This window comes from Carassius carassius, chromosome 20 (assembly GCF_963082965.1).
Source record: "Carassius carassius chromosome 20, fCarCar2.1, whole genome shotgun sequence".
NCBI lineage: Eukaryota > Metazoa > Chordata > Actinopteri > Cypriniformes > Cyprinidae > Carassius > Carassius carassius.
This window is the reverse complement of record NC_081774.1, coordinates 13,585,335-13,600,279: the sequence shown is the minus strand read 5'-3', so window position 1 is coordinate 13,600,279 and position 14,945 is coordinate 13,585,335.

Genomic DNA, 14,945 nt, shown 5'->3' with positions numbered 1-14,945 from the left:
AGCTGTCCTTCCTTCTCCTGAAAGTACTGGCATATTTCTGGTTTTATATATTCCAATCATTTTCTTTAACATACTCCATACCTCTCCTAATTCAGTTTCCTTCCCTATAGAACTACAATAATCTCTCCAGTATTTCTTTTTTACCTGTTTAATTGTTTTCCTTGCCTTTGCTCTTTCCCTTTGATATTCTATTACTGCTTCTGGCGTCAGTGTCCTTTTCAGCACTTTAAATGCTTTATTTCTGCTTTTAATTGATTTACTACATTCCTCGTTCCACCATGGAACAGCTTTTTTCTTCCCATTTCCTTCAACCTTAGGTATACTTCCTTCTGCTGCTTTGACTAAAATCAAACTTAACTTTTTTGTACCTTTATCAATATCATTCTCTGTACTATAGCTCCTTAATTCTGACTCACATATTCTATTATACTTTTCCCAGTCCGCTTTCTCAAATTTCCATCTATATTGTTTTATCATCATACTCCTTTGCATTTCCAAACCCACCGTGCAAATTATTGGGAAGTGGTCACTCCCGATTGATGTCTTCTCTAACACCTCCCATTGACATTTTACTGCTATTGATGCTGAAACCATTGTTAAATCTATGCATGATTTTATTTGTTTCCTGATGTCAAACCTCGTCCCACTTCCATCATTTAAACAAACCAACAGATTATCTTCCATATATTCTTCTACCACTGTGCCATTTTTATCTGAGTTTAAACTTCCCCATACCACACTATGTGCATTAAAATCCCCACACCATATCCCTATCCCTTCTTCTTTACTCCAGATGTTATTCAGCTCCACTAAAGCTATTTGTTCACATGGGTTATAATAATTTATTACTGTTACTTTTCCTAATGATGTCCACAATTCCACCTTAATACATTCATATTGTGTTTCTATCTTTACTTCCCTATATGCCACCCCATTTTTAATAAATATAGCACACCCTCCACCTGTTGTTCTTGATCTGTCTTTCCTAATAGATAAGTACCCTGGAATAACGAAGTCTAAGTGCGATTTAAGCCATGTCTCCTGAATGCATATTAAATCAGGAAGGTCTGTCATTTCATGTACAACCTTCTTAAATTCTTGCCCGTTCGCAGTCAGACTCCTAGCATTCCATTGTACTATCTTAAATGTCATATATTAAGTCTTTTGCTGAGTCCCAATTCGCCTACTTATACTACGACCTAAAAGTATGTACTTTTTTTGTGAGGAAAAAGTACATACTTTTGAGTGTGTAGCAAAAGAGTATGCACATTCTGGGACATACTTCGATGACGTCATGCAACGTGAACGACAACGTGGTTTCCTAGTTACGCACACCACAACTGTTAACGTTTTATTCATTCTTGTATGTCCAATAAAATTTTATTTACTATTCCCATCTTTTTTCTCATCGTTTTTTTTCACAATACATTTTACAATGTGTTCTTCTACCAAGTTGAGGAGTGAAGAAGCAGGGCGGCGTCGTAGAACCAAACGCAGGTCGTTTGTGAGGCAGCTGGTTCTGATGTTCATGTGCAGTGTGTGTAACAAAGCCATTGGAAAGCTCCTCCCTCCCGCACGCAATGGGTTGTGGGCAATATTAGCCCTTAGAGTGTGCATTGATCTGCACTTCGAATTCTAACCGGAAATAGTAGACCATCCGGGTATCTTTGGAATACTCTTTTCAACATACTACGATTTGGGACGTACTAATTCTAGTTTCGCATACTATTTAGGACGGATAGTATGCGAATTGGGACTCAGCGTTTGTCTATCTGGGGTGCACAACACAATTGATGGTCCCAACCCCATTTATAAGGCAAGAAATAACCACACTTATTTAACCTGACAGGGCACACCTGTGAAGTGAAAACCATTTCAGGTGACTACCTCTTGAAGCTCATCAAGAGAAAGCCAAGAGTGTGCAAAGCAGTAATCAAAGCAAAAGGTGGCTACTTTGAAGAACCTAGAATATGACATATTTTCAGTTGTTTCACACTTTTTTGTTATGTATATAATTCCACATGTGTTAACTCATAGTTTTGATGCCTTCAGTGTGACTCTACAATTTTCATAGTCATGAAAATAAAGAAAACTCTTTGAATGAGAAGGTGTGTCCAAACTTTTGGTCTGTTCTGTATATATATATATAGGTGATCCTGTGGTCACTCTTTTCATGTATGCAGAGACTATACATCTGGCTGATGTGGCAGCACTAGGGTTGACACCAGAGAAGACTAGAGTGTGAGAAAGCTGAGACGTGTGAAGTTCACACTCAAAAAAATCTTCTGATAAAAGGCTTCTCTTGTCTGCCATGGCAAGTGATAACAAAGTGTTTCTTCAGGAATCTCTTGTATGTATTGATTGTAAATATAACCAATAAAGCAAAATCATTGGTGTCAAGGGTTTAGCTGACATGTGCTTTATGACAAACACATTTGAACAAGCTAATCAAGGTGTTCAAGGTTAGCCTACTTGACAATTACAGGCTGGTGTATTGGAGAAGGGTTGGAAGGGAGTCTACAATGATTTCTTTGGTGAGATCCCCGGAGAGGGGATTTTCTCAAAATAAAGCATAGCTTTATCATGGTGAGACTGTTTCAAAAGTGAAACAACCACTTTCATCTATAACAGTGGTTCCCAACCTTTTTCAACTCGCGGCCCACACAACCACACACATATGTTTGCGCGGCCCACTTCAAAAAAATTAACTGACCCCGCTATTGTTGTATTGTATTGTTGTACTGTATTTATTGAATGAACTACGGCTGTGCGATATGAAAAAAAAAACACACCGATATGCTTTTACAGTCATAAATGCATTCAGGATTAACTTGAAACATATTTCCAAAAGAAAACCAATTAGAGCTTTATCAAAAAGTTGTAACGTCTCTAGAACAGACATAAGTCAAAATTATCACTATAGTAAAGATGTAACAAAATGTATAGACTTATGGCAAAAAAAAAAAAATCCAGTGTACAGGGACTTTTTTTTCTTTTTTGCCATGCATCGTTCATAGGGCTCATTAATTGTAGCGGTGCCTCAGGTGTTTGCAGTGTGTATACAGTAGCCTATATGTATGCGGTCAGCAGCGAGAGCGCATAAATATAACGCGAAAGCACATTAAAATAATGCACGAGTGCGAATCTCTCTGTTCGCACGCAGATTTCCTTTGCTCTGTCACAAAACCAGACGTGCTTGCTCAGATACACGCTGCTCTACGCGGAGAGAGTGTGCGCACTTAAAACGTGTCTCCTCTCACTTAAACTGCGTCCTGTGCACTCACAATTCTCTCTATGCTCATGTGTTAGATATTAATTATTTTCTCACGTTTTTATTTCTAGCCTTTTACCGCGTGCAGTGTGAACGCTCTGATCCGTTAACATGGGCTCGGAAAAAAGGCGCATCACAGACAGTGTGTGAACCTGGAGTTAGGCATATGCCCAGTCTGTTCTGTTCTCGCGCTAGGCGCAATGCATTCTGATTGGATCGGATAGCATACTACAGGAGGTCAGGGCCGCGGAAAATCGTGCTATAAAGCGATTTAGAAATCGCGCACGCTCAAATCGTGATTTTATGACGATTTCTTTTAATCGCACAGCCCTAGAATGGACTGGAAATGAACAGAAAATAACTCGCGGCCCACCTGCAATACCCACTAGGAGGCCGCGGAACACAGGTTGAAAACCACTGTCTTAGAGTTTGTATACTTGACTAACTGGGGCCCAGGTCAGGAAACAGACAGACTGGCTAAGCAACCGTCTGCTAGCCACCTCAGGTCAAAGAAATCAGTTAATTCTCAGCACATAGAGACTCTTTCACCTAGATATCACACTATAGCTGAGGAAGTTTAACCTGCCACAGGATCTGCTGAAACAGTTCTACTCCACCATCATCGAATCCATCCTCTGCACTTCAGTAACTGTCTGGTTCAGCTCAGCTTCTAAATCTGACCTCAGAAGACTACAGAGAGTAGTCCGGACTGCTGAGCGAATCATCGGTTCAACTCTCCCATCTATTCAAGAACTGTACTTATCCAGAGTGAGCAAAAGGGCTGTTAAAATCACTCTGGACCCCTCACATCCAGCACACTCCCTCTTTGAACTGTTGCCATCTGGTCGACGCTACAGAGCACTGAGCACCAGAATGACCAGACACAGGAACAGTTTCTTCCCTCAGGCAATCCATCTTATGAACAGCTGATACACACTGAACACACTGAACACACTACACTTTATATTTATATACACATACACTTAATTTATCTAACACACACACTTAGTATACACTTAAATTTTGCACATAATATACATGTACATACATAACTGCATTTTTGTAATATACCTGCCTACAATTGTCAATTTGTATATTGTCGTTCCTTATCTACTTATTTGTATTTTTTGTATTTTTATATTCTTTTATTATGTGTTTTATGTTCTGTCGCTGTCATTCTGTTGTACTGCGGAGCTTCTGTCACAAAAAAAAATTCCTCGTATGTGTAAACATACCTGGCAATAAAGCTCATTCTGATTCTCATTCTGATTCTGATATAGAGACTGTGTCTATTCCCCGAACTAGAAAATACAAAAAACGTCCGAATAAATTTAAAAGTAACAATTGAATTGATGTTCAACAAATAAAAAACAGATGTAATACGGATAAACAAATGATAAAGCTTGGCTTATTGAATATCAGGTCCCTATAGGCAAGGAGTTGTTTGTAAATAATATGTTCACTGATCATAATCTAGATGTGCTCTGTTTGACAGAAACCTGGCTAAAACCTGATGATTACATTATTTTAAATGAGTCTACCCTCCAAGATTACTGTTATAATCATGAGCCACGTCCAAAAAGTAAAGGGGGAGGTGTTGCTACAATTTATAACAATATTTTCAGTATTTCTCAGAGGGCATGCTTCAAGTATAACTTGTTTGAAGTAATGGTGCTTCATATAACAGTATCCAGTGAAACAAATGTTAATGATAAATCCACTGTGATGTTTTTACTGGTACCATATACATGCCACCAGGGCACCAAAATAATTTATTAAAGAATTTGCTGATTTTCTATCTGAGTTAGTGCTGGCTGAAGATAAAGTTTTAATTGTTGGTAATTTTAACATCCATGTTGATAATGAAAAAGATGCATTAGCATTCATAGACATTTTGAACTCTTTTGGGGGTTAGACAACACATCTGTTCTGTTCTCGCGCTAGGCGCAATGCATTCTGATTGGATCGGATAGCATACTACGGGAGGTCAGGGCCACGGAAAATCGTGCTATAAAGCGATTTAGAAATCGCGCACACTCAAATCGTGATTTTATGACGATTTCTTTTAATCGCACAGCCCTAGAATGGACTGGAAATGAACAGAAAATAACTCGCGGCCCACCTGCAATACCCACTAGGGGGCCGCGGAACACAGGTTGAAAACCACTGTCTTAGAGTTTGTATACTTGACTAACCGGGGCCCAGGTCAGGAAACAGACAGACTGGCTAAGTAACTGTCTGCTAGCCACCTCAGGTCAAAGAAGTCAGTTAATTCTCAGCACATAGAGACTCTTTCACCTAGATATCACACTATAGAGACTGTCTGTTCCCCGAACTAGAAAATACAAAAAACGTCCGAATAAATTTAAAAGTAACAATTGAATTGATGTTCAACAAATAAAAAACAGATGTAATACGGATAAACAAATGATAAAGCTTGGCTTATTGAATATCAGGTCCCTATAGGCAAGGAGTTGTTTGTAAATAATATGATCACTGATCATAATCTAGATGTGCTCTGTTTGACAGAAACCTGGCTAAAACCTGATGATTACATTATTTTAAATGAGTCTACCCTCCAAGATTACTGTTATAATCATGAGCCACGTCCAAAAAGTAAAGGGGGAGGTGTTGCTACAATTTATAACAATATTTTCAGTATTTCTCAGAGGGCATGCTTCAAGTATAACTTGTTTGAAGTAATGGTGCTTCATATAACAGTATCCAGTGAAACAAATGTCAATGATAAATCCACTGTGATGTTTTTACTGGCTACCATATACATGCCACCAGGGCACCAAAATAATTTATTAAAGAATTTGCTGATTTTCTATCTGAGTTAGTGCTGGCTGAAGATAAAGTTTTAATTGTTGGTAATTTTAACATCCATGTTGATAATGAAAAAGATGCATTAGCATTCATAGACATTTTGAACTCTTTTGGGGGTTAGACAACACATCTCAGGACCTACTCATTGTCAAAATCATACTCTAGATTTAATACTGTCAAGTGAAATTTATGTTGATGGTGTTGAAATTATGCTGCCAAGCAATGATATCTCAGATCATTATCTAGTCTTGTGCAAACTTCGTATAGTTAAAACTGTAAATTCTTATCCTTGTTACAAGTATGGTAGAACCATCACTTCTAGGACAAAAAACTGCTTTGTAAGTAATCTTCCTGATTTATCTCAATTCCTCAGCATATCCAATACTTCAGAGCAACTTGATGATTTAACAGAAAATATGGAGTCTCTCTTTATAGCATTTTAGATGGTTGGTTGCTCCTTTACGTTAAAGAAGATTAAGGAAAACAGTCTGACACTGTGGTATAATGAGCACATTCGCACCCTAAAGAGAGCAGCCCTGAAAATAGAGCGCAGCTGGAGGAAAACAAAACTAGAGGTATTTTGTTTTGGTTGGTGGAAAAGTATATCCTAAGTATATCTAAACCCTATCCTACAGAAAAGCATTAAAAACTGCTCTGATTACTTTTCGTCTTTTTTTGAAAACAAAAAACAAAAACAAACATAAAGCATCAACAGGTGTTGACATTTACCAAAAACACAGCAGTAATGACATAATGAACTACTTTACATCCAAGATCGATACTATTAGAGATAAAATTGTAACCATGTACCCGTCAGCTAAAGTATCACATCAGATACAGTGTCACATAGATTGCTATAGATCCCCTGAAGAACAGTTCCACTCATTCTCTACTATAGGAGAGGAAGAACTGCATAAACTTGTTAAATCATCTAAACCAACAACATGTATGTTAGACCCTATTCCATCTAAGCTCCTAAAAGAGGTGCTTCCAGATGTCATAGATCCTCTTATGACTATTATTCATTTGTCATTACGATATGACTCCAAAACCTTTAAACTGGCTGTCATTAAGCCTCTCATCAAAAAACCACAAATTGACCCCAAAGAACAAAGTTAATTATAGACTGATGTCAAATCTCCCTTTTCTGTACAAGATAATAGAAAAGGTAGTATCCTCACAATTATATTCCTTCTTAGAGAAAAATGGTATCTGTGAGGATTTCAAGTCAAAATTAAGACCATATCATAGCACTGAGACTGCTGTCATTAGAGTTACAAATGACCTGCTCTTATCATCTGATAATGTCTAGAACTTCAGAATCAATTGTGGGCGGCAGATCATTTTCCTATTTAGCTCCAAAACTCTGGAATAACCTACATAACATTGTTTGGGATGCAGACACACTCTGTCAGTTTAAATCTTGATTAAGACCCATCTCTTTAACCTGGCTTACACATAACACACTTACACATTTCTAATATTTAAAGGATTTTTAGGCTGCATTAATTAGGACAACCAGAACCGGGAACACTACCTATAACACCCGATGTATTTGCTACATCATTAGAAGAATGGCATCTACGCTAATATTAGTCTGTTTCTTTCTTTTTCTGAGGTCACCATTGCCACCAGATCCAGTACGTATCCAGACCAGATGGGGAATCAGCACTAGAGATGACCTCTACAACCCTGAATGTTAGCGGTGACTGGGACAACAAGATGAGCCTCTAGACGGCCACCGGGACAAGACCAAAGGAAGCAGATGAGTCCTCTGCATGTGACTTTACTGCAACCTAGAATTTAACTGCTGGTTTTGTCTGGCCAGAAGACAACTGGCCCCCCAACTGAGCCTGGTTTCTCACAAGGTTTTTTCTCCATTCTGTCACCGATGGTGTTTTGGTTTGCTGCTGTTGCCTCTGGCTTGCTTAGTTGGGGACACTTAATATCCAGTGATATCGTCAACTTGATTGCACAGATACTATTTGGATAAGTGTTTTGACACAATCTGTATTGTTTAAAGCACTATACAAAAGGTGACTTGACTTGACTTTTTAAAATCTTACTGACCCCAAATGTTTGAACAGTAGTGTATATGCTAAAAGTTAACTAAATAAACCCTTAACAGGTAATGTATGTGTATTTAAAATTTACAGTCTTTCACTGCCAGGAAAACAAACAAAAATATTAATGACATATCCTGCACCCTCCAGCTTTTTGTCCAGTCAAATGTTCTTTAGAATGAAGGTGCCCCTCACCTTATTACTAACTTCTGACTAGTAAACCAAGTTCATGACTAAACTAAAGTATTTAAGCTATAAGAAAATAACTATTTGGGATTAAGAAATGTGCTTAAATTTTAATAGAGAAGGAACAATGCAACTTTCTCAGATTCCTTTATATCAAATCTACAATTCAATACACTACAAACAAAATAACTATTTCATCTGTGAGACAGTGAGTCAAGTGCTCTGACTGATCGTCAGCAACACCAGCATCCTGCTCTCATCATTCCTACCAAGTCACTAATGCATGAACACCTTTTGCTTCCCTGTGTTAACAGTAACCTCACCTCATTCTCTCCGGTTGACAGGCATGGAAGAGCACTGGCATTGTGACTGGACATGATATTTCTATTCCCTTTCAAACTCCATCACTTCACCAGCTCCACTGAGTCTTTTATTCTATCACATTCCCCATTCAAATATTCTTTACAGTACTTCACACTTCTCCTATAGATTTATTGGTTAAGGGTAATTATATGTGACCACCATCAAAACCAAATAAATGTGACATCAAGGCATCTCAATTCTCTATTAAAAACATCTCATATATTTTAATAGCTAAACTTAGTTATAAATTATTGTTCATCTTGGGTCTGATTGTTTTGGTGTGCATTGCAACAGACATTTTTACATACAGGTAAGATTATGAAAAACTTAAATCAAAGTTTTATATTTCCACATACAGTATTTATTTATTTTTACAGTATTTATTTATTACAGTATTATAATTTATATTTATATAATTTATTTATTTCATATAATAATCTGGATACTATTGTTGCACTTATCTAATGCATCTTTTAATTCTAAATTTGTGTTTGTATGTCTATATACCAGTAGCTGTTCCTGATGCTGTGCTTGTCCAGATGACAATTTCTGCATTAAAAACTCTCAAACACTTCACACAGAATACATTAAAAAAACTATGTGAGATATCATCACAAGAGCTTCTACCAATCCAGTAAACAGCACACCTTACCTACACTAAGCATTCACACCTACATTCATTTTGATAATGAAGGATCATTAAATGTTTATGTTGTTCTTAAGGAAATCACAAAAGCTATAGAAGGCATAATGTTCTTTTGTTCACTATTTAGTGCCATGGCATTCTTTTAAAACCTTCTGACAGTAAGCAGACATTTATTTAGCTCTTAAGTTACTCTTTCTGCTGGGTGATCCCAAATAAAATCAACCAGGCATATGTGAGTGGGTCACTAGAGCTGGTAACACAATGAACTGCACTTGACATGACAGGTGCATGACAATACAGGGTCAATTTAAGGTTGAAATCCATTCACTATTACATGAACAGGGCACTAAAATAGTCTCAAAACATCTCCCTGAGGTCATATTTGTTTCAACATAGATAACAACAGAGTCTGCTGACATCACTAATAACTCTGAAAACAAAACAAATCATGGAAAACATATTTATTTATTTCCCTGTAGGTTTTTTTTTTTGTAAATAAAACATACCTAAAAATATCCAAAAACAAACTCACAAGTAATATTAAAGGTGTAATTCACTGCTTACAATGTGACTCTGTTAATTTTCATGCTGTGATGAAAATATTTTACCTAATTTGTGTAATTTGGTTAAAATTGCTTGTAAATCTCTCATTATGCTACATTATTACCAACTTTTGGATTAAGTCATTATCAACTTTTTTTCTTTCAATTTGCACAAGTTTTGAATTTAGTTTATGTGCCCAAGCTTTTGAGAGAAAGCACCAATATTTGTGCATAATTTTAAATTACAAATACGGTAAAACAGCGATGTAGGACAATTTTATAGAAAATGAACCAAGAAAAAACAGAGTTCACTCATAGACAAGATGAGTGTTTGAGATAAAAAAAAAATATCAATTGTAAAAAAACAAAAATTGAAAATAACTGATCATTTCGCTAGATAAGACCCTTCTTCCTTGGCTGGGATCATTTAGAGCCCTTTGATGCTGCATTTAAACTGCATTTTGGAAGTTCGAACTCGGGGGCACCATAGAAGTCCATTGTATGAAGAGAAATCCTAAAATGTTTGGCTCAAAAAACATAATTTCTTTACAACTGAAGAAAGAAAGACATAAACATCTTGATGACAAGGCTTGATTGTCTTTATGGGGTGCAGTCTAATGTGTTAATACTTCGTTTTATATATATATATATATATATATATATACTCCGCCGCTTACCTGGACCCTTCCTCCATGAACACTGCCCGACCCACACGAACCCCGCAGCACGACGAGGACACCAGATTCCCTGTTTATTTTGGACACTCTTCCCCTTTGGCCACCTTTATCCCCTGTTTTATTTGATTTTCTGTTAATAAAAGCCTCTCCGAGGATACTGTTATATAACATGCTGATCATTTCCGTCTTTTATGAAGCCTCTCCTTCAGAAATAGGCGATGGGCTCTGATTGGTTAGGTAGCCCAGTGTGTTGTGATTGGCTAAACCGCCTCTAGTGCGCATCTAAACGCCCCCCTCTTACCTCAGCGGCATGTGCTCCGGTTGTATTGTAAACAACAGCGTCGTTAAAATTGCAGTTTGAGCCTGATTGAGAAGTAGAGGATATTACTGAAGAGGATCGTACAGAACTTGTGCATGCACGGCTTTTAATGGTAGACCTATTTTTTTGTTGTTGTTGTCTCGTACTTTTAGATATGCTTTTATTTGTAAATACTACTGCTTATGTTAGCTTTTAATGTACGGTTTTAACCTGATGAAAGCTTTAATACAGTATGACTGCACGCGTGTCCATGTTTAATGATTCTCATATCTATGTGAAAATAAGTGTATAATTGGAACAGTTCATTGTTGGAGCTGAACTGAATGTGAGAAAGAGAGAGCGAGAGAGAGAGTGCATGAACAGAATTAAGAATCACTGCTTAGAACAATAATTTTGAAACTTGTGAATCCATCAGATCATAAGAAGACAGAATAGCGATTCATATATGAATAGATTTTTACTAACACCTCTAGTTTTCTCTTCCTCTTCTCTTAAGCAGCGCAGCATGGCCTTGTCCCCTTTGCCCCTTTGATCTATCCACCATTTTTAAATAAGCATATGGTATGATACGTACAGCTTATTCCTGCTATTAAAACTGATAAGTTAATAAACATACTTTATCTGTATTCAGGTTTGTAGAGCAAAGCTCTTAGGAAGACTCAAGAATTCTGTCCAGGTATCGTATGGTATATACTCCCATCCCTTCTAGAATTCCCAATGAGAGATAAGCCTTACTTGGGGAAAGAATATTTCACGGCTGGCTTCCCCCACCTGTCCCTTGACTGACACATTCTGAATAGTAAATCATTCTTCAGAATAACCTTCTGCACTACCATTCTCGACTCTAAAAGAACAATATTGATTAAAGAAAAGGGATTTGCAGGAAGACTGTGAGCCTTTTATCTTGTTGAGGACATGATTGATTATTATGCTTTTATATTTTATATTCACAAAAGAAATATTGCAACTGGCTGAATAAAATGAAAGGCAACTCTGTGAAAGTCATATGATTTTCTTAAAACTTTGCTGGAGGTTTAGGGTTTTAATTCTCAATAGTATCCCCTCATAGACCAGTCATTTTAATAAGGTCAAGACCATTCATAGCAAGGCTAAGCAGTGAATGAGACCGTCCAACTGTGAAATGCAACAGATTTAAATAATTGAAGTGACAAACGCAGATATTATTATACATTGCATGTTCAGAAGGTTTTTCATTCCACACTATGTTCTTCAAGTTAGGCGTATTGGGTTTTGAGTCCTTTAAATCACAAGAACATACAGTAGCCAATGTTTTTAAAGAACAAGAGAACACTTAAGGTTTTTATTTGGTATCAAATAAAAATAAAAATAAAGTTTTTAGCTGCTATACCTTTTTATTCCTCTTAGAACTATCTTACAAAATAATATAAAACAAGCAAGAGGCTGTAGCTACTGCAAACCTCGGAACGAACTCAAGAGTCATTAATGAATGCATTAAAAAAAAATTGTAGCCTACAGGCCTTGCTCATAAAATAAATAGACTAATTATAGTTTAATTATAGTTTAAAATTAACTTCAACATGACATTTTAGCCATAAAACGTAATAAAAAAGAATTTAGCACCTCTTTGAAAAATAAACCTCTAAAATCTTAAATTAACTCAGGAAATAGCCTACATAAGGACAAGCATCTCAACATTTGACAAAGATCTAAAAGAAAAAAAAATCGCGAAAGACAGCAGCTGAAACACTGAAGCTACTCACCAATCAAAGAGACCTGCATCAGATGAGATGGAGAGCGAGTGCAGAGCTGCGCTTCTGGATCGCTCAGATCTCTGCTTCACTGGATCACGTGACAACGACTGCTGTCCGCTTCCTCATCATCCACCTGTCCATACTGCATCCATTCATCCACAGCTCCCTTATTTGCTTTATATAGCTGGTTTCATCAGCTTCGTGCACTTTTGTATCCCAGGGGTTGGTTTTTCTTAAAACTGAAATTACCTTATACTACTACCTATCTTGGTAGCTGATTAAATTACACTTAGCGCAAAAGTAGTTTAAATAAAATTTCCACCACATAGTGATATCAAACACTATTAGAGATCTGGTGAAAATGACACTGTGATGTAATGTTTAGACACAAAAATGACATAGCTAGCGCTTGATGACTATAGCCTATGCCATCAGACATGAAAATCCATGAGTGTGAAAAACGTGTCTTAAAAGTCTCTTTATATAAATGTTGTTGTTGGTTGTTTGTTTGTTGTGTTTTGATTTTTAACCTTGATTTTTTTTACTCATTCTAATTGGCTAGACTGACTTGCGTTACTGACTGGCGTTAGTTTCCCGCAGACGTCTGTTCTTCGTCTACACATAACGTTACCCTAACCCTAAACTTATATATATATATATATATATATATATATATATATATATATATATATATATATATATATATATATATATATATATATATATATATATATTAACCTGTTTTAGTTATATTTAGCTACTATTCATTGCAGGACTCCTAACTGCAAACATTTTTTTTTCCTGTCCGTGTAGGCTACAGTAGGCTAACTCAGTTTTGTGAGCGGTTGGTGAAAAGTGTAGATGTAAGCAAAACAGACATCTTTTACATGTAAAACCTGATGAGATTGTGAAATCGAAAGTAAAAGCATCTGAAGCCCGGCTTAGCAAAAGAGGAACTCCCTTTAATAAAATTTAAATCACAAATAATAGGCTACTACTGATGAAAAAGAACAGGTTGAATGTTGACCACTTTCGTTTCCATATAGCCTAGGCTAACTATAAACTATGATAAACGTTCATCGGCATGCACGGATGAATCCCTTGTTGTAGCAAAAAAAAAAAAAAAAAAAATGTGCCCCTGCGACCAACTACGGAAGTTAGTCGCAAAAGAGCGACCAGTGGGAAGATTGAGTCTGGAGCCCTGAATTTCACAGCTCCCCTTGTCAATAATCTAGCACCCCCTCCCTCTCAGAACCTGCCTTCAGAAGTAGATTGCAGTAGAGCAATCTACTGTAATCACGACAGTGAAAATCACTCATTTAACTGTAGGGGGACCCAAAGTCGAAAAAATACACACGCACACACACACACACACACACACACACACACACACACACACACACACTATGTAGCCTACAGTTGCTTTATTTAGGTTCGCATAGCCAGACCTGAGGCTTTTATTACGCATTCAAATATGTACAAGCTTAGCATAGTGCATAGTTTCTGCTTATTTAAACTTATCATACTGTTTCACTAAAACCCAGTAAGAAATGCAATTTAGGAATTCAGGATATCAGGATGTCATTTCTTCCAATATCAATCACAGGTCTCTGATTCAATAAAAAATTACATGTGTTGCAATGATTCAGACTGACTAACTTTTTTGTAGATTCTAGAGGAGCAACAAAACTACAACTTTATCTTAAATTAAATCTTTGAGAATAACCTGAAGTGTACCAGACAACTGCATCTGAACCAACAGTTAAAAATGTTCCTCTTGGGTTGTCAAGCATTTGCACGTCATCACATGCTTCAGATCCTGCATGACAAGGTTGACATCTTAATATGTACAACAGTGCTGACTATCTTCTCTTCTTCTTCATCCTCTGTGAGCACAGCATTTTACAATGCTAAAATTCATCTCTAACACTTAAGCTTTTAATAAATTCCTGCTTTTATAGGAACAGACACACTTGAATGTATAAATAAGTCATGCCATTCTATATTGATGTTGTTTTTACCTCAGCAGTTTTCCCTGCAAGGCAAATATGCATTTTCTCATTTGAAGCTCAGTACAAAGAATCTGTCATCAATGTTCTGTAAGCATGTCACCCAGAGAGATTAAAGTATAGTTAAAACTGTTAATGTAACTAGGGCATCTCTCATTTCATCAAAAGGTTACCTTCAGTAGCCTACATTAGTCAACTTACAATGGACAGTTTTAGGACTGTAGATATATGACTAACATCTGGTTTGAAAATCGACAGGCACGGCTCCTTTAGGACCGAACATTAGTCAAAGTCAAAATGTATTTGT